This window comes from Nycticebus coucang, chromosome 9 (genome assembly GCF_027406575.1).
Source record: "Nycticebus coucang isolate mNycCou1 chromosome 9, mNycCou1.pri, whole genome shotgun sequence".
Lineage (NCBI taxonomy): Eukaryota > Metazoa > Chordata > Mammalia > Primates > Lorisidae > Nycticebus > Nycticebus coucang.
The window spans coordinates 31449705-31472421 of NC_069788.1; positions in this window are offsets into that span (position 1 = coordinate 31449705).

The following is a 22717-nucleotide window of genomic DNA, read 5'->3' on the forward strand; positions in this document are numbered from 1 at the left end:
AGAATTACAGATTTATAGTGTACAAAAATAAAACTGATTTTAAGAAGTGTTAGACTATGCTTTAAATTACGTATGGCAGGACTACTCCACCTCTATTTTACATATATATGTACACCTCATATATATCTAATTTATAATTTCTGAGGCTTTCCACAGTAAATGAGTTTTGGTGGCTGTGTGTATCTGTGAGGCAGTAACAAGGGCAATGTCCTAACTAGTGGCCAGTCCTGACCCAGGATTGAATACTCTGATACCACTTAAGAACAGAAAGGGTTAGCTGTCTTCAGTTATTTATATCAGTTACTTATATCCAAGAGTAGTTCATTTTATCAGTAGGTTCCTTGCCTACTGCCTTTGAAGGGACTATCCGGATTATATCATTTCTTTAATCCTTTTTTTAAATATAATCTTTCATTTTTAACTAGACATCACACCAAAAGTTTTGTTCGCTTCCTTTTGAGTTGTAGTCTTAGAGTTGTCCACTATAGTTGAGACCTTAGCAGAAATTGCAAAGATAGAGGCTTATTAAACTATCCCAATGTATTTTAATGAAAAAGAAATGTACTGATACTTTGTTTAAAATGAAAACAAATGTGGGGCAGGTACTAAACTGAGCAGGTCACGTGGAGGGACGGCAGGCATGAACTGTGATGGGGAGTGACTGTGAGAGGAAAGCTGGGACTCCGTGAAAGCTGGTCTTGTTGTATCGTGCGGGTGCATAAATGCTGGTAGAAGAATGTGGCTGACATATTGAGAAACAGATCAGGACACGTGGAAATGGACATGGAGGGAACACCAGTGAAGTGGAAGTCACCAGTGTTGTTAGGGAAGATAACCTTATCCAGTCATTTTAAATCTATATGCAGTCACCTCCAAGAACTGCGTATTGGCCTAGGATGTCAAGTTAGATTAGATTCAAATTCTCACCTTTGCTAAGATAAAATGCACATCATCTTTATTTCCCTGGGAGTGGGGGTGGAAACCATTTCCAGTAACATCCTCAGAAACAAAGCATCCTAATACAATTGTCTCCTTTTCCTGGAAGGTTCCTCACTCTATACTTCTAAGTAAGGCTACTGTAGACCCAGGCCATTCTTCTGCCTCCCTCTCACTTCCTAATACAGACTTCCTTGAGTGAGTCAAAAGCTATTTTCAAGTCATTTTGTGCTGAATAAAAAGTTAAAAATCTAATAATTTGATATTTAAGGAAGAGGTGCTCTAACGAATAAAAAAAAAAAAACGTGAAGCAACTGGAGCCTCAAAATAAAGTTCAGTTGTGTGTAAAAATCTGTTTCTGCTTTGTACTCTTTATTTATCTACGAAATCCATAGCTATTGCTTTATCCTGCAAGTAAGCTGTCTCTTCTGCTAATTCATAATTTATGTCCATTCTACTTTATGCTGATCCATTTTTCCTGCCTCTTGGTATATGGTACAACTCTAATAACACAATCCACTTTAAAAATATTCTCAGAGTGTAGAAGAAACATCATTTCTGCTGATGCAAGCAACCATGGTGATCTTTTCATTTGCCAAGTACACCTTCTGCCTTCTGGCTCAGAATGTTATTTCACTTTAAAGAAATGAGGTTTTTGCTTGACAAGAGTGAAACAAATGCTCATCATAAATCAAATCAATGTGGATAAAATCATACTTAGGCTGATACGGAGCCAAATCTAAGAGCCAGAACCACTAGAAATTTCCAACATTCAGGGTGAGTCACTTAAAAAATAAGAGTTCTGGATCCTAGCAAGAAATAAAGTTGTAAACAATCTGAAAGGAACTTCAGGGAAGGATGCAGAGGCTAAACAACCATAGGCGGTCTCATTAGAGAAGTTTGAAAAAGATAGGCTAAGAGGATATCTAGAACATACTGAGAATAGGATGAGACTATAATGAGGTCACTCAACAAATGTTGAGGTTCCTGCTGATATGAAAGCCCACAGTGAGGGGAGCTAGCCTACGTATGTACAAGAAGGGAGATTAAGCCTACAAATGAGACATAATGAATCATTAGAAGACCAGGAAGGAGTGGAGAATGCCTTCCATGGAAGTCAGAAGGCAGTAATGCTTCTTGGATAGGGGAGTGACCGACAATTTTGACTGTTGTTATGCTGTAAGGGAAGATGAAAGTGGAAAAAAAAAGTCCACTTAGAATTAGCAAAGTGAAGGTCAAAGTTGACTTAGTGTCACTCAAATAAATCATGTGTGTTTTTAGTGTTTGACAAAGCTGAGACTCTACACAGCATGTAAGTTATAACGTATAACAAAAAGGAGTTAGAAAGCATTAATCTTGATGCTCCAAAAATGTCTTTGAATTCTGTCTCCACTTCATACTAGTGCTGTGATTTTTAAGTTTAATGCTTCTCTTAGCCTTCATTTTCTCATAGTTAAAATGAAAACAATAGAAATTCTCCCTGTTCTATTTATTGGAAATTTTATATTAGGCAATACATCTAATAAATCTATTCAGGTATATCCCCAGAACACAGCAGGGGCTAAATTTACTGAGGGAAAATATGAAGAAAATGGAAGATGAAGTTAAGAATCCTTAAAAAGTTGAATTTTTCAAATGAATAATCAAATTAAAAAATAAAACCTCTATAAATAGAGGTACTTTACATCATTAGATGACAAAGAGAAAGAAGAGTACTTTATAATTCTTTCTCACACATGTTAATTTAAATTGGTAGAGAGGACTTGAGAGGAATAAGTATTAAGAGAAATTCCAAAAGAATTACTCATTTGCTGGAATCAGAACTTCAGTTTTCCCTCATCACATGCAAATTCCAACTATTAGCTTCAAAAGCAAAAATACTTTTCTGTGTTAGCTGCCAAATGAGGTGGATGAAGGCACATGGGCAAACCAAAGGACGTTTTGAGCTTCCATTTGGAAATGAAAATCCTGACCTCAAATATTATAACATCTGCTGATTTAATGTTATAAAAATACTGTTGCTCTGCAAAGGACTTTGACTGACACATCAGAATAGATGATGGCCAGAGAACAAATAAACAAATAAAAACACATACACCAAGAAAATGCAAATTATAGCCATGAGGTACTACCAGACACCTACCAGGATGACTAAAATTTAAAAAGTGGAATATCACAAGTATTTCTAAGAATGTGGAGCGACCAGAATTCTCATGAATTCCTGGTTAGACTGTAAATTGGTACAACCACTTTGGAAGCATTTGCTTAAACTATATGATCTAGCAATTTCTCTACTTAGGTAATACCCAATAGAAATCCATATGTATGCTCACCAACAGACACATATTAGAATGTGTACAGTGGCATGGTTTGTAGCACAGACTTGATTTCCCTTAACCAAAATGTTTGGGACCAGAAGGGCTTTAGCTTTCTTATTTTTGTGGATTTTGGAATATTTGTTTTCTGTATGCTTACTTGGTAGACATCCCAAATCCCCAAAGCTGGAATTCTCTAATGATCTTTGCCTGTGAGCATCATGTCAGCACTCAAAGAGGCTCAGATTTTGGAGCATTTTGGATTTCAGATTTACAGATTTGGAATATTCAACCTGTAGTTCCAATAGAATTAGCCAAATGCCCAATAGTATGAATGAACTCCACAGACAATGCTGAACAAAAGAAAATAGACAATAAAAGAGTATACACAACATGACTCTAATTACATAAAATGCAAGAATGTCAAGACTGGAGACTAGGAGGGAAGATTCTATAATAAACTGGTAGTTAATCTGTTTGCAAGGATTTGTGTAGTTGTGATATGTGCAGGGACCTTTATGTGTATTATGCGTCATTGTAAGTTTTAAACAATACTTTCCTCAAAGCTATAATATAATATTAAGTTATACTTTTTGAAAATATTTTTCACAACTTTAAATAAAAAGCTATTTTAATGAAGACAAAAGTATAGAATAATTATAGTATAGAATAATTCAGATTCAATTATAAAATTATTCCCCTTATTCTCATAAATGTAAGCAAATCCCTCCCTTGATCATTCTCTACTTTTAGTTTCTACTCCCAGGATTCGAATTGCTACATTTCTCATCTGTTGTTTTGAAAGAAAGAAAGAAAGAAAGAAAGAAAGAAAGAAAGAAAGAAAGAAAGAAAGAAAGAAAGAAAGAAAGAAAGAAAGAAAGAAAGAAAGAAAGAAAGAAAGAAAGAAAGGAAAGAGAGAGAGAGGGAGAGAGAGAGAAGGAAGGAAGGAAGGAAAGAAGGAAGGAAGGAAGGAAGGAAGGAAGGAAGGAAGGAAGGAAGGAAGGAAGGAAGGAAGGAAGGAAGGAAGGAAGGGAAGGGAAGGGGAGTAAGTTAATTAATTCAATAAAATACCTGCCTTTTAAAACCTATTCTCTCTTTGAATGGTGCTGTATTTTTACAAAAGCATCTCCACTTAGGAATAATTTTTAGATTATGCAAGGCCCTCCTAGGTCTACTATTCAAGGTAATACTTTATCCAAGTATCTGCTAAAACTATCTGTGACTGTTGGACAGAGAAACCATCTGTAAATTTTGGACAGAGATGATTATCTTTTGCCCTGTAAACTTAGTTTAGTTTGTATCTATAACATCTCATAAATTGAGCATGTATAATTAAAACATTTTGTGTAAACAAAAGTCATCTGTATAACAAACATATATTCTCTATTTAATCAACTGTGTTCTAATTAGTTATGAAAAGAAAGCAAACAATTCTTTCATTGTGCTATTAAATTATTGCAAAGAAGTTCACCATCAGTGAAAGTCCTCCAGGTTGTGACACTTTAGTCACCATTTTCAAGGGGATAACAGAAGTTATGCCTTCGTATGACCTGGCTTAAAGAATGCACTTCTATCCTTTGGTTATTTCATCTGTTCCAGATGACGTGTTTGTTTAGTCTTTTGGGGTTGATAACACAAAATGTCATAAACTGAGTAATTTATAAACAACACAAATTTCTCACTGTTTTGGATTCTGGGAAGTCTAAGATTGAGGTGTGAGCAGATTCAGTGTCTGGTTATAGCCTCTTTCTGGTTCATAAATGGCACTTTCTTGCTACATCCTCACATGCTGAAAGGGTAAAGGAGCTCCTTTGACCTCTTTATAAGGGCACTAGGCCCATTCATGAGGGCTCTGGTCTTGTGACATAATCACCACATAACCGTCCTTTCTATACCACGTCTTGTGACATAATCACCACATAACCGTCCTTTCTATACCACATAAACGTCCAGATCACACCAATGTTTAAGGCCTGACTTGATCAGTGGCCCGATGATCAGGGGGACCCAGTTTTATTCTAAGCGCCACTCTTCTCCACATTGGCTTTATCTCAGACAGAAAACCTCGGACAGATGGAAGACAATTTCAATGCTTACCGATCCTCCAGCATTTCAGCTTCAAATTCTATGTTAAAGGGTAAGAGGCTTTTTTTTTTTTTCCAAAAAATTCCACCAAAAACCTAATTTGGTCTTATTCGTTATAATTGTACCAAGTACCCAGTCTGATCCAGCCCTGTATCTAAGACAAATGCCATATGCTAATACACCCAGGCTTGGGTCACTGAATGCCGTCTCCCTGCAATGCAGTAGGACCCTATTCAAACTTTATGGATTCTGAGTCTGAGGGAAGGGATGGATAGATCTTTAAATCATTCTTACTGGAAGTTCGATGAATAGATTCTGGTCAGCCAAAATCAAATAAGTGTTTTCAAAGTATTTTTTGAAGTGGCACAGATATTTCTGCCCCCTTTCAAAGACAGCTCTGTTATTATAAGCACTATTTAGAAAGGTCATATTGGATTTATTTAGAACAATATGGTTCTCTGAATATTAATATTAGTACTATAATAAAAGCTTCAACAATACTATTTATCAAGCAATTGTTATTTTCTACTGAATATTCTAAGTCCTCTATGTTCATTGCCTCTTTAAATCCCACATGTATATAAGGCATATATATTAACATCCTTACATACAAAGAGACAAAGATTCAGAGACTTAAAAGAGCATGTGTTGGGTCTCAGGGCTTATCAGCAGACTCGCATTCTGTGTCTAAGACTGTTCGACCCTAGATTCTGGCTATTACCATATGTCATACATAAACCTCCCTTATCTGTTTATATTTGAAGAAAATCAATCTTTGAGAAAATTTTAGAAATTCTAATGTCAGGATGGTTTCCAGAATAGGATATAATTTGAATTTTAAAAATCACATTGCTTCATTTTCCACTTTTCATAATACTACACATTTTTTTTTTCCAAAGGGAAGAAATTTCAAAATATTATTGCTGAGTTGACAATTTTTTAAAGTGAGAACATCAAAATTTTAACAAGATTTATAATTCTAAAGGGATATCCAATTTAAAACAAGAAAGTCAGTATATAAATTTAATATTCCTCTTTCTGAATTTGGCCATTTCTCTCTCGTAAGCATTCCAGGGGGTTCCTCTTATTCACAGTCCAATAGTTTTAAACTTTTCAGAATGCAGAAACCCTAATTTATAAAATTATGTTTGCTAGTACAGAAGAAATAACATTTTTGAACAAACTACTAGGGGGCTTACATTGTGCTAAGGACTTTACGTAATCTTTGAATGTAAGCCCAGTGTCAAAGTCATACTTATGACTTATAACTCAAGCTTCAATGTCAGCCTGTAGATGAGTATAATAATAAAATGAGTTTTTGAAGAATATATATTGACTGTTGAGCCCCATTACAGGATTTCTAGAGTGAAAACTTCTTCTTTCTCCCAAAATGACCTAAGGGAAATTCACACATTCTCTTCTGTGATCTTCACATTTTTCTGAATTTCCCCAGTAATAATATTTACCGCACCTGAGAGTGGCACCTCCTCAGAGATCCATTAGGTACTTTTGCAAAGACAGCCCTCAGCAACGTGTATTAACCTCCACAGGTGTTATTCCTTTGATATAGACAAATAAGTCTTAATAGGTAGCTCTACGGAACTAGATGTTTAAAATATCAGGGGAAAGTGGATGCAGAATCTATGCCCCTTGTTTATAAGAAACTGTTACATTAAGATTAGCCCAACTAGCCATTTTGAAGAATATAGCATCATACTACCCATCCAGACTTTCTGCCCTAGACACAATGTCTAGACCAGGGGTGGAGAAATTTCATGCTGAAATGCTGCCATTAATTTAGCTATAATCAAATAAATCCATATTCAAGAAACTTCAATTACATATACTAAAAAAAATGCACATTATTTTGTAAAAATCAAGCTACTATATACTTAATAACATAAAACATGGAAATTATTTATTTTAAAGTTAACCTTTTAATGACCTTGTTGTACCAGCTTTTTGCTACAAGATTTGAATATTTGGATGCAGCATGGAGGTCACAGTTTCAGTTAATCTTCAAGATGAGTGTCAGCCATTTGCCATCCATCAGGATGTCTTGATTTGGGTTTAGTCAGAGAATATAGATTTGCAACAGTAAGTGGCTGAAAAGCAAGAAAACATTTTTTTGAGCTTGTTATGAAAGCATAGATATTCTACCACATTTTTCCATATTTCAATTGGATCTTCTTAGCAACAAACCATAACTTCAAAATGTCATCTACTGAGAGCACCATCAGTTCCATCTGTAGTTCTTTTGGTGCCATTGTGATATCCATTTGGTGAGGCAGAAAGGTTAATTTGAGTGAGACACCATGATTTTCAAAGTCAGTGAACCTTTCACTGTATTCTCCAATTAGTAGATCTATAACAGCTGTGTATTCTTCAGATGATTTCCACATAATGGTCATCCAAAATTTCCTTTTGAAGAAGTGTTTGATAACTTTTTTAAAATGCTTGGATTATTTGCCACGCATCATATATAAATTTAGTTTTAGCTTGCAAAGGCGTATTCAAGTCGTTTTGATTTGGCATGCTATCACACAGAAATGCTGCATTCCTATAGAAATCTTTCAGTGATGCACTTTGCTGATTCTATTCTCCATAAAATTAACTATCTGTTCTCACGGAGATAAAATTCTGGCTAACACCTGTCTCTGTTGTAGCCAACACACTTTAGAATGATACAGCAAATCCACGCCGAATGCCACTGATCAACATTAGCATGTTACAAAACTGATGATGCTGTGTCGCGTATATACAAATTATAAGTAGTTAACAATACTTATAATTTGTTTCAAAGTATCACTTAAAATAATAGTTTTATCATAGCTTTTGCTGATGCAAGATACATTGAAAATAAATGAAAACATAAATATCTATTAATACACTTTTTATCTGCGCAATAAACCCTTCATGTTTTCTTGTCACGGAAAGTGCACCATCTGTACAATCACTAAATTTACTACATTGAGTCTGACTTCAAGACATTTATCTTGAAATGTATGAAAATATCTATTTCCCGTGCTCTGTTCATAAGAGCACCCAAGTGAGTAACTCTTCATAGCAAATAAAGGTTATGACCTGAATGTTGTATAAAACCTGCACTGAGTCAGTAGTATCAGTGGATCCAGGCAAAGTGATTGAGTAATACGTATTTTTCTTTTTAAGCATTGCATGAATTTGTTCTATTACGTTGAAACTATTTCATGCTGTAGATCACTTATGGTTCTCCATGAAAGAGGCAGATGTTTGTATTTAAAATGTTACTGAGATCTGAGCACCCTACCACTTAGACAATGCTTTCTTTCACAATTTCTTTTACATCATTGAATGCCTTCCCTTTGTTCCCGCGTATAGAAACTACTTTCTAAGTTGGTTCAGTGTCCTTATTTCGAGGTTGTATTGCTCCTTGAAAGAATTGTCTTTGCTTTTACTTTTCATCCTTTAATTTCTGCAATATAAATTTTTGTGCCTCTCCCTCTAATTTAAAATTATTTGTGGTCCTTAAGAGTGTTATACTGATGAACACTGAATTTATTTAATGTTGATATTGCAGGATCACAAAGCAAGCAAATAATTTTATCTTCTGCAGAAACAAGATAATATTGCAATTCCCAATCCTCATTAAAAAATCTGCTTTCCATAGGAAAAACACTGGAAGATATTGGCCTGGGGAAAGACTTCATGAAGAAGACTGCCATGGCAATTGCAGCAACAACAAAAATAAACAAATGGGACTTCATTAAACTGAAAAGCTTCTGTACAGCTAAGGAGACAATAACCAAAGCAAAGAGACAACCTACACAATGGGAAAGGATATTTGCATATTTTCAATCAGACAAAAGCTTGATAACCAGGATCTATAGAGAACTCAAATTAATCCACATGAAAAAAGCCAACAATCCCATATATCAATGGGCAAGAGACATGAATAGAACTTTCTCTAAAGATGACACACGAATGGCTAACAAACACATGAAAAAATGTTCATCATTTCTATATATTAGAGAAATGCAAGTCAAAACAACTCTGAGATATCATCTAACCCCAGTGAGAATGGCCCACATCACAAAATCTCAAAACTGCAGATGCTGGTGTGGATGTGGAGAGAAGGGAACACTTTTACACTGCTGGTGGGACTGCAAACTAGTACAACCTTTCTGGAAGGAAGTATGGAGAAACCTCAAAGCACTCAAGCTAGACCTCCCATTTGATCCTGCAATCTCATTACTGGGCATCTACCCAGAAGGAAAAAAATCCTTTTTTTTTTTTTTTTTTGTAGAGACAGAGTCTCACTGTACCGCCCTTGGTAGAGTGCCGTGGCGTCACACGGCTCACAGCAACCTCTAACTCTTGGGCTTACGCGATTCTCTTGCCTCAGCCTCCCAAGCAGCTGGGACTACAGGCGCCCGCCACAACGCCCGGCTATTTTTTTGTTGCAGTTTGGCCAGGGCTGGGTTTGAACCCGCCACCCTCGGCATATGGGGCTGGCGCCCTACTCACTGAGCCACAGGCGCCGCCCAGGAAAAAAATCCTTTTATCATAAGGACACTTGTACTAGACTGTTTATTGCAGCTCAATTTACAATCGCCAAAATGTGCAAACAGCCTAAATGCCCACCAACCCAGGAATGGATTAACAAGCTGTGGTATATGTATACCATGGAATAGTATTCAGCCATTAAAAAAAATGGAGACTTTACATCCTTCGTATTAACCTGGATGGAAGTGGAAGACATTATTCTTAGTAAAGCATCACAAGAATGGAGAAGCATGAATCCTATGTACTCAATTTTGATATGAGGACAATTAATGACAATTAAGGTTATGGGGGGGAGCAGAAAGATGGACGGAGGGAGGGGGGTGGGGCCTTGGTGTGTGTCACACTTTATGGGGGCAAGACATGATTGCAAGAGGGACTTTACCTAACAATTGCAATCAGTGTAACCTGGCTTATTGTACCCTCAATGAATCCCCAACAATAAAAAAAAAAAATCTGCTTTCTTCCTTTAGCTTTCTCTTGGTCTACTTTGACATGACGAGCTGTTAAACAGACAGAATTAAAAAATACCATCAAACCATGAAACTATTCACAAATTCCACTTCAAACAGAAATACAATGTTTTGTTGTCGAACTGGTAACAGGTGGGTGTGCTTGAGCCCGTAAATGTTAGTTAACCAGCCTCATGACTTAGGGATTAGCAAAGCCAGTCAGGTGAGGGAAGTTAGAACGAAATCATGAATGCAACAGCTCTCATGTCAGTCTGGTCAAACTCAGAGGATTATTTCATTGAAACCTACTGTATTCTTTGGTATTTTGAATATTTTCATTTTAAAAATTAAATAAAAATATAAAAAGATGAACAAAAATGTATTAATAAAAATAAAAGGATTTGTCCTGTAAAATTTGGGATTCAGTCAAAAGGCTGTACTTGACCTAGAAGGCCACAGGTTTCCCACCCGTGGTCTATTCTATTTGCTGCTTCTTTCCATATTTCCTCATTTTTAATTGTGGGTCTTGTTTCAAACTATTCTTTCTTTCTCCTCTCCCTGTCTCTTTCTTAATTTTTTAATCAAAATCGTACTTATGAAAATCTGGAAGCAGTTAGATACCTTCAGCTATTAATAAAATCATTTTAATATAATTAAAGTGTAATAAAAATTATTGATTAATTGTAATAAGAACTACATTGGTAGCTACAAAAGGAAGTAGTTGCCCACTATTCCAGAGTTTAGTAATCTAAGAGTTTAGGAGAAGGTAAATAAAAACGTGGCAGATAATGGAGTATTTTTTTCACTTAATCATTATTTCATGCAGAATATAATGTTTTAAACTGAGTTCCAAGTGCTAGGTGCTCTGATGATCTTTGACTAGAAAAGGAAGGAAAAGATACCTGAATTTTGTTTTTAATTTTCAGAATGGCCTATGGAAAGGCGGGTCCTGAGACAAGAGTCAGCATGATAGTGTAGTACTTGGAATAGTCCAAGGTAGATTTCCAGGAATTATTAGCAAGTTATGGAAGATGGTGCTGATAAAGTTATAGAAGAAAGTTCATATGGACCTGTTTGGTATGGGAAGAGATTAGCTCTTAGGCAAAGTTATAATGAAAATCATGATAAAGTAGCATCTACTCTGTAAATGATTACTTTGAAAACTATAATGAACTGAAATAACCAATATAGGGTGCAAGGGAATGAAGGCTGGGTGATAGATTGGACTTGGGAGTCAGGTAGAGTTGATGTCAAAGGTTAAATAGTTTCTTGCCTTTCAGTTGAATTAAAAGTGAAACATTCTTTGAGAAAAGAATACTGGAACAGGAGATTTTTTTTTTTCTTTCCCTTTTCTATTGTAGTACGGGAAAAGTTATTTGTTTTGTTTGGAAAAAGTTAATTGTAAGGAGCCATTGAGATAGTCAAGAGACAAATTTTTTGTTTTGTTTTTTTCTCAGATTTTTAAAACATAAGTTAAATCATAACTGTATACATTTGTGGGGTACATATTGATGATTTGATATACAATGTGGAATGCTTAAATCAAACTGATTAACATAATTGTCACCTCACTTTTTGTGGTGAGACATTTATAATTTACTCTTAGTTATTTTGAAATATACCCTCATATGGTGCACTTTAAGCAACACCAAACATAAATTATTAGGATTTGATCAAGCTAAAAAGCTTCTGCACAGCTAAAGGCACTATGACTAAAGCAGACAGACAACCCTCAGAATGGGAGAAGATTTTGCATGTTATGATTCTGACAAAGGTCTGATAACTAGAATCTACAGAGAACTCAAATAAATAAATAAGAACAAACAACCCCATTTCTTTGTGGGAAAGAGACTTGAATAGAAACTTCTTTAAAAATGATCAGTGAATGGCCTACAAATTTTGAAAAAATGCTCATCATCTTTAGTCATCAGAGAAATGCAAATCAAAAACACTTTGAGATATCACCTAACTCCAGTAAGATTAGTCCACATCTGAAAATCTGAAAACTGCAGATGTTGGCATGGATGTGGCGATAAAGGAACACGTCTACACTGCTGCTGGGATTGCAAACTAATACAACCTTTATGGAAAGAAGTGTGGAGAATTCTCAAGGAACTAAAAGTTGACCTTCCATTTGATCACACAAGTCCATTACTAGGTATCTACCCAGAAGAACAAAAATCATTTTACAAAAAGACAGTTGCATCAGAATGTTTATTACAGCCCAGCATAATTGCCAAGAGACAATTTTGAAGGGACGACTAGGTATGTGTGCCTGGAGCAACAAAAAGAGCTAAAGTGTGGATGGGATGGTGGCTCATGCCTGGCATCACAGCACTCTGGGAGGCCGAGGCATGTGGATTGCTTGAGTTCAGGAGTTTGACACCAGACTGAGCAAGGGCAAGACCCCATCTCTAGTAAAAATAGAAAGAAAAAAAAGAAAGAAGGAAAGGAGATGAAAAGTGGAGGACCGAGGGCTAGATGGAGTAATAGGTACGAATGCTTACCATTTCTTCCTTAGCATTTTTGGTTCTTCTGTTAAATGGTCCTTAGAATTTTTTTATGTGAGTCACAATTGATACAGAGGAATGCAATTAGTTAAAATATGTAGAAATGACTTGGAAAGGGATAAAGAACCTTTATAATACTGGGATAGATAATTAAGGATTCTGTTATTCAAATGATAGTTTACAGAATTGCAATACATTGGAATTTACTGTATTCGCAAAAACATCATTAAATAATGCTACAAAATGTTAAAATGGAGTTTCACTGGACTAAATTTCTGGAATCACTAAAAGCTAGACTGGAAATAGACATTGAGGTTACATTACAGCGTTGTATAGCAGTGCCTTTGTGACAATGAATAATTTTTTCCCCCTGCTATCTAATTGTTATTCACCCTCTCACAAAGGTTCTCCTTTACAGAAAAGGAGGGGGTGGATTTCCGCAAGCAAAGTAGAAAGAAATTTGGAACAACAACAAAATAACCTGGGGCGGCCCTTAGCTCACAGTGGCAGAGAGTGAGCCGCCAGGGTAATAGCAAGGACAGCTCATCATTGTGTTACTACTCGCAACCCCCGGCGCCTCAGGTAGCCTGATGGAGCCCAGGGACTGGAAGCCTGGCCTGTGAACACGATATGTTTTCATGGAAAACCCCATACTTTAACGGCTGTATATTTGCAGTTTATTATTTTATTGATCTCAAAGGAAAGTCTACAGTAAGAAGTTGGTATATTTTCTTCTGATATGGAAAATGGAAACTACCCAGGGACTCCAGTCCTGGGAATAAGGCCCCAAGTTTCCCAGTCACAGTTTCGGGTTGCACACATGGATTCCTTACCCAAAAAGAAAAAAAAAATGATTATATGGTACATTAAAAGTGAATTTTCAAACATTTGTATTTTTTGTAGTTCTTTTTTAACCTACCAGAAAATCTCTGATAGAAAATAATCACTAGAGAAGGGAAAACCACCCGTTTTATTTTTCAGTGCAGGTGGGGCAGGGATGTAACAGACATACTGATGCGCTGCCTGGATGCAGAATCCGACTGCACAGAGAGTGTCAGGAGCCTTTACGGACATTCATTCCCTGCACTCACAGGGCTGTTCCTACCTCCCAGTGCCTGGGCTTTAGAGACCCCATTTTACACTCTATCTACCTGGAAACCTTAGAGTAACATGCCATCCTGCACCGTCTGCTCATTAAACACACAACAAATCTCATCCAACAAATAAAAAAAAAAAAAGTTTCAGACTTGGTTTCTGTTTCTTATTGGAATTTTCTTTCATAAAGTATTAGACGATTTCTTTAATTAGTATTAACCACCAATAATGACCAATATGTTACTCTCCCAGAAACATTTCAATCGAACTCCGAAGCCCAGTACCCTCTCTCTGTCTCCCTTTCTCTCTCTCCATCTCTCCCCGTGTCTCTCAGACACAGAAGCACAACACCGTGTTCGGAGCTCCAGACCTTCAAGAAGGCGACAATGCCAAACCTGGAAATAGAAACTCACGGACATTCACGGAGGAGGAAAAGCAACCTGTAAAATCTCTGAAACCCTGTGCCTTCATATATCTGTTTAATTGTCTTCATTGTCTGTTTCTAGAGAATTGACAGATTAAGGATAATAAATCTGATTGCTTGGCCTCCCAGTTCCTTGACCTCCTCACCTCAGTTCAGCCATGTACCACCATCACCGTACCTTTGGTCTTGTCACCAGAAAACTGCCTCTGAAATCTCCATTTCAAGGAACTAGTTTGTGGAAAACTGTTCCTATCCTTGCTGCTTACTTTAATAGGTACTCTTAGTTCAGCGATTCTTCATCTTCAGTAAAGGTCTCCAGGTCACCGAGTTGGCCTGCACAGATGCTTACCTAGACGCCATTATGCTAATCACTCCTGTCAAAATACCTTTAACTCCGTGGCTCCCTTCTCTCTCTGTTTTATTTGTCTGGCTGAACCTAAGTCTGATAAATATACTAGCTACCTAATCTGCACCAGCACTCAGCCACCTGAAATTATTCAAATGAACACACACACACGTTCACCCTTCTCTGGTTTGCTTTACAATTCCCTGTCATTTCATATCTTTTCCCACAAAACTCCCTTTATCCAAAATTCTTGCCTCCTGCTTCACTGAAGAAATAGAAGCAATACAATAAATGGTAATGTCCTTAGATTCTCTATCTTCACGTGCCTCTAATTTCTGCCTTCCCTTGTGTCAGAATGAACGGTCCTCTCAAATAGCCACTCTCCCTGCTTTGTCTCACAGACGTTTTGTCTTGGCTTCCCCAGAAATTTCCTTTATCAGGGCTGCCCTTTTTACTCTGACTCACAATTGCCTCCTTTCTCTTCTGAATTGTTCCCAACTGCACACAACATATTCTAGTACCTTCCATCTAAAACTTCCTTTGCCATCACACTTCCTTCAGTAACCATCCTTATTTCTGTGTTGAAATGTCAACAAATAAAAGGCCCATTGTCCTTCTGGCAGTATCGGCACTGTTGATTTTTCTCTACTTCTGGAAAATTTTCTTTTTCATGGTGTCCCCTATCCTGATTTTCTTTCTATCTCATCTCTGTACTGTCATTCAATTCTGTAGCTTCAAACTCTATTTGTATGTAATGACCCAATATTATAGTATTCAGGCAGGAAATTTCCTTGAATTTTATATTTTGTTATCTGTTTCCTATATAACATCTTTATTGAATCCATAATAAGTACATCTAACAATATTGGCAAAACTGCAAGCAATTCAAATATAGTAGGGTTCTCCAAGGAAGCATTACCAATAGGAATTATATGTGTGTGTGTATGTATATATATATATATATATACACACACGTGTATATATGTATACACACACATATATACATATCTATCTATTTATCTATCTCTCTCTCTCTCTCCAGAAAGAGATTTGTATAAGGAGATTTATTATAGGAAAATGGTCATAGCATTAGGGAGGTGAAGAAGTCCCATGATATACCTTCTGTGAGCTGCAGAACCAAGAAAGCTGTGGTATAATTCAGTCCAAATCCAAAGTCCTGAAATGTGGGGTGGGGTGCACAAGGGTATAATTTCCAGTCTGAACCCAAAAGGCCAAGAATCAGAAGTGCCCAATCACTGGGGGCAGGAGGAGGCAGATGTCTCAGCCCAAGCATGGAGATCAGATTGTCCCCTTTTTTACCTTTTAGTTTTATTTAGTCCTTCAAAAGATTTTATGATGCTTGCTCATGTTGGGGAGAGTGATATGTTTGACTTAGTTCATCAATTCGGGAAACAAACAGAAATAATGTTATACCAGTTACCTGAGCACCCATAAATGTTATACGAGGTTTCCAGGCATTGCTTACCGTAGCCAAGTTGATAGATAAAATTAACCATCACGCTAACCTATCATTTTACTTATCTGAACCCCTGAATTAGCTTCAGATTTTGTCACCCTGATTCCACTCCTACCGCACTAGAATTAAATTTTCTGCTTTTGACGTCAGTCATTACCCAGCTTTTCACTTTAATGAAAATGGCAGTTTTAGAATTGCCCATTTCAGTTTATATCATCCAGAAACTTGTTAATCAATTTTTCATGTTATCTTTTTAAAAAGAAATATTCAACCTGATTTTTCATTATCCAAAAGAAGTATAAGTTTAAAGACCTTGAATTCACGAAAGTAAGAAAATTACTTTTATTCACTGATTCTATATCAGCATTGATTCCAAACACTTTGGGGATTGATTTCTCTACAATTTTAGTAAGAAGTGAAATTTCATTATAAACAAGTCAAACGTAAAGGCATGGAGTAAAGGGTGAAGAGTATGGAGAATCTTGGAATCGTTATTTGTTAACCCACATTGAAATGCTTGCTATCTATATCAATTTTGGTCCAATCAAAAGAGAGAACCTACAGAGTTATTTGGACAGGAAAGGATTCATATAAAAATTATTAAGCTATGATAAAAGACCAACTATACTATGTAAAGAGATCTAACAAATACCCTTGGATAAGAGAAAGTAACCAAGGAACAACAAACTTGAAAGGCAGACCCAGTCCCAAAGGCAGGGGTTCAGACCTCATGGGAGAAGTTGTACTAACAACCCACTCTATGGCAGAGAATTTCAGTGGGTAATTCTAGCCACAGATGGCATTATCATTTGATAAACAAAGAGATGTTCCCGTCACGGATAAGCCAGAGCCTGTGAACAGGCAAACCAGTAGCAGACAGAATCAGGGCCCAGCTGTGAGTGGGAGGCTCAGAGCAACAGCAGCTGTCCATGTCAGGGCAGAGGGCAACAGGAGGGCCATCTCTAGGCCAGGATGAGTCTATGAAGTCCCCAGGAAACAATGTATCCTACGTGAATGGCTGGGTCAAAGAATCACAGGACGTCCTCACATGCACACCACTGACTAAAGGTGCAGTCTCTACAAACTTCAAGATAAATCATTTCCTGCAACGTTTCCCAGCAGTGCCTTATGCTGAGAAGGCTTGCCTTTGTGCAAAGTGCTTAAAGGAGCTCCCTTCATTCCATATGGGAAACAGTAATTAAAGGGAAATTTTAGAGTATGAAACAATAAGTTCATAACTGACAGACCATGTGCATTTATGTGTTTTCTACAGACATTTTATTATGAAATTTGTAAACTCTTAGGATCCATCCTATAAGCTCCTACCTGTTAGATATCATGATTGTTTTATACGCTTAAAAAAATTATTCCAGGATAAGAATTGCATAAAAGAACAGGTTCTGTAACTGAAAGACTTGGATCTGAACCCTGGCTAGTTCTATGTGTTAAGTGTCAGTTTCCCCCTCTGTGAGTCAGACACAATCACAAGACTTTCATCCTAAGATTTTTCTAATGAAACCAGGGCTTAGGGCAGAGTCTGGCACATAGAATGAGCTCAAGAACTGAGACGCTGATGCCAAAATTGTCATGGTGCCCTACAGCACAGGCCCTCACTGAATAACTTGAAAAATGAATCACATTCTTTTTGTATTTCACATGTTGTCATCTGTCAAATGAGAATCATCAACCTTTCATCATAATGAGAGAGGAAAATCCATAGGTCTTCTCGGTTCCATTTTTGTCTTAACTGCCAAATCATTACCATTTGAATAAATGCCTTTTCCCTTTTGATTTTTTTCAATGAGATTCCATTTCCAACTTTTTCAAACCTCCAAGTATAAGGTAAGTGACAGTCTCACTTTCTGTCAGAAATAAAAACTACAATGTGTCTGGAATTATTTGCAAAAGTCATTAATGAGACACTACTGAAGCCCAGTGGCATCTATGAAAATGAATGTGTGAGCACTTAGAAGTGCATGCATTTTTAATGTACTGCGTGAATAATAACAGCAGACTATAAATTCTACTAGAAATGGCAGAGTGTTGAATGTAGAAGTCTTATCAAATATATTTCCCACTTTAGTAGAAATGAGCAGCTACATAAATTTTCCCAGGGAATGGTAAGAAACTCCATGGCATAAAGTATCCAGAGGAAACATAAGAAAGCTAATAGGGGCTCGGCGCCCGTAGCTCAGTGGTTAGGGCACTGGCAACACGCACCGAGGCTGGCGGGTTCAAACCCAGCCTGAGTCTGCTAAACAACAATGACAACCACAACAACAATAACAACAATAAAAAAAATAGCCTGGCATTGTGGCGGGCACCTGTAGTCCCAGCTACTTGGGAGGCTGAGGCAATTTCCCTATCTGGCATTGAATTCCTATAGATGTTTACAACTATTTTAAATAAGCATTGCTGCCTCCCCTATCCCGTTGTTATCACACTAGATTGTTCCATCAAAAATAGAGAATGACTCTTTAGTTGTTGGTTTCTGATTACTTTTATTTTAAAGAACATTTTTATTACAGAGTTGTTAGACTTGTAGAAAGTTACAAAGATGATATAGAGTTCCTACATACCCTGACCCTGATTGACTGAGCTTGACTATGTCACATTAGTATTGAATAATGTGGTACTCTACTTAGAATGACCTTTAAAGTTAATAATCAACCCAGCATTTTGTTGTTTTCTCTGTGGTATTTGTTCTTTGTGAAAGGAAGCCATTAAAAAAGAGTGAATGGGGCCCTTCCTAGGTCCAGGCAGCTTAATAAGCCTTGTTCATGGGACAGGTTGTGTGAGTAGGTGTAGAATAAACGAGGTCCTCTTTCCTATATGTTCCCTAAAGTGTCAATCTTCCCTCAGGATGATTGTTTCCCTCCCCCAAAGCTTTGCTTCTGAAAACTGAAGCCTCAAAACGAGCATGGCACTGCCTAGACTTCCAGGTGCTTTTGATTCCAGAAACAGCTTAGCTCTTATCCTGATGATCATTTGTGGAGGTGGGTGATGAACCTTTACTCCAAAAAGGTAGTGGAGTAAAATTCCACATAGAAATATGTAAAACAGAAGTGTTTAGAAAATATTTTATATCATTTAAAGTCAAGTTCAGAATATTCTACCTAACTAAACTACTACTGAATCTCAGTTTTTCCCTGAAATACCAATAATGTGACTTAGCATCAATAAGGCAAGAATAGCAACAGCTTCAAGATTATTCCAAGCGTTGGCTCTGGCGAACTTCAGGGAAGGTGCCCAAAGCTCATGGTGTCTCTGTGGCTTGGGCCTATCTAGAACCCCGAGACAGATAAAATGACTAGGTGCTCTGTGGTTATCTTCAAAGCCTTTGTGGTCTGTGGGAGCAAGATGGTAGCTGAGGATGCTGTGGTTGTGTGTGTTTGCAATCTGAGGAAGCCCAAGGATCTGCTTAATGAAAAGTTTCACAACTCACGTCCTCCTGAGATCAGACTCCTACTTACACTTGATAAATACCTGGGGAACCAGTCACCTGATATAATATGGAAACCAAAGAAGCAGCAAAGGAAGCCAAGTCTATTTTGATCCATTCCAACCCAACATTTACTTCTTTTGTGTTTATATATTACTGAACATATGGGGGATGATGGTGCCTGGGAGTTGTTAGAGGTTTTTGTATTGCCCCAGGCTCAAAAATACCTACTGATTCTATCCTCTCATTTACAGGTAAATAAATCCCTTTCTTTTTTTTTTGCCAGGGCTAGGTTTGAACCCGCCACCTCCAGCATATGGGACCTGCACCCTACTCCTTGAGCCACAGGCACCTCCCAATAAATCCCTTTCTTAAAGGTAAAACAAAACTAAACAAAAACTAGGTACTTCAATCTTTATATTATAAATGATTTTTAAAAGAAAACTCTGTTCACATACACTATTGTGGAATAAAATGCTCATTTAAATTATGTAATTTATGCTGCATGCTTCTCATGGTGTGATCACCTTAACATATGGGTTGCAATTGCAATTGCACTGCTTAAACACAAATATTTTTATAGGATACCGTAACATTGAATGTGTGCTTCATGTCCAATCCTCCCTGTCTTGTTCAATTGAAAAAACAGTGTCTTTTATTAGGAAAGACATCATAAATGGCTACGGAGATGGGATAGCTCATCTTTACTAAGGCATCTCTTTGAAGGATGGTCCAAGGTAATTTTGAACACAGGTTATCTTATCTCATATGATGGCTTTTAACATAATCCTCCCTGAAGCTGGAACCCTACTCCAACTAAACATTAAATCATCTCATATCAGGGAGGTAGGAAGCAGAGGTCAAGTTGAATCTTCACCAGCTTCTCATGAGAGTTGCCGTGGTGCTGAAGGGATTAGCATGAACAGCTGCGAAATTCTGACTGTTACTCAGAGGAACAGACAATGAAAGAGCAACTGGGAGACCCCTGAAGAGAGAGAAGGATCTTCAAGGAAGAAAAGAGTGAGACAGCTAACAGTTTCCTGGGATTTGAAAATGGTATGAGTGGAGTTACACCTGTGAGTGCCTAGTTCGTATTTTGTGAAACCCTAATCATTGTGCCATACCTGTGAAATTCAGAGATCCAGGAATTGCTGTGAAAAAAGGCCAAACATACAAATAGATACATAATTATTTTAAAAATCATTATACAGGAAAAGAACGCATATCAAGACATCAATATTATAGAGGAGGCAATAGCCTAGAAGTTTTTACAAAATCGCTAACTGAAAGAAAAAGTGGACCATTAATATTTTTCATAAATAAATAGTTTAAAAAGGACGAAGACTTGTAGCAGGATATTTGCTGTGAACCTGAGCACGAATATATTTGGGAAGCATTGTTAACAAATAAAATATCCCATTGGGAAAGCACCGAACCTTGAGAGAATAAAGGGACATGAAATGAGAACATATATCCACAGTACTGTAGAGGGAATGTATTGCCCACAGTAGGGCACAGGGAATGTATTGCCCACAGTACGGCAGAGGGAATGTATTGTCCACAGTACGGCAGAGGGAATGTATGCCCACAGTACGGCAGAGGGAATGTATGCCCACAGTAGGGCACAGGGAATGTATTGCCCACAGTAGGGCACAGGGAATGTATTGCCCACAGTACGGCAGAGGGAATGTATTGTCCACAGTACGGCAGAGGGAATGTATGCCCACAGTAGGGCACAGGGAATGTATTGCCCAGAGTACGGCAGAGGGAATGTATTGCCCACAGTACGGCAGAGGGAATGTATGCCCACAGTACGGCAGAGGGAATGAATGATCACGGTAGGGCAGAGGGAACGTATTGCCCAGAGTAGGGCAGAGGGAATGTAGGCCCACGGTAGGGCAGAGGGAAGTATAATTTATGAAATACATTTGGCTGCTAGTCTGAGAACAGTTGCTGTAGCAACAAAAGCTCTAGAAACTAAACTTAAGAATTAATAACTTCTTATTGAATAATACTTATTTCTATCCACTGGAAAAAAAAGTACTATTGTGACTTGAAAGAGAAGTAGAAATCTAAAACTAATAGTGCTGAGAGCTCCTTGTTCTTTATCTCCCACAAAACACAGCACTCCTCAGACCATTCACTGTAACAGAAAGAACAGTTTCCACGGAGACTCTCATGTATGTTGAGCCTCACCGTGCCTAGCCACGTTGTCCTGTGATTCTGAAAGTAGAAGGGTATGCATGTTATAGCAGGGACCGTCTCGGGTGCTTTAACAGAACTATCAGTTATGTCAAAAAGAAATCTCATATCTCATCTTACGCACTCCCAGATATCCTCATACCTAGAATGTGCCTTGCTACTTAGTAAGCTGTTGCCAGGTCTGATCATTTATGATCTTTATCTGAGTCCCTGGGGCTGTGTCTCTGCCCATCATACTTTTTTTGCCTCAACAGCAAGCACCATATCAGGTTCTGCCAAGCAGGGGAGCTGGAGGGAACCTGTGGAAAGTGAACTTCTCCTCACTGTCTGTCAGGGACTCCCTAGCAATTCTCCCCCATCCCAGCCAGGGTAGTTTGTTCTGAAGCAGCAGTTGATGCTAGTTTGGGTTCTCCAGCATTTTCAGAACCACCTCAATCTCGTTCCCTCCTGGATGAGCAGCAGACAAGCAGCAAAGGGGCCTCTTCCCTGAGCACAGAGACCTGAGCACCAGCCAAGGGCCTGGGCATGGGATTGAGTTTAAACTGCATGAGATTTTCCTCCAATTTTAGATTTCACAATAATCCCAGCCACTTCTCTGTGACCTCCGTGACAGCACCACGGTGTTCTCGTTAGCCCTTTCAGTTCTCTGGTGTCTGGCTTACTAGTTCTTTATTCAGAATTATTTCCATTAAAATTACACAACCCAAATTTACCTAAACATTTTTCTGGATTTTTCTGAGCTAAAAATAAGTTCTCAGAAAATACTAAAACCATTTTTTATAGAAAACCAAGAAAAGGATTAGATTTCAAAGAGTCAACTTGTCTACTTGATTAGCTAACTGGAAAAGAAAAATTTAGATTAGTTTATATACATTTTACACACATGGGAAC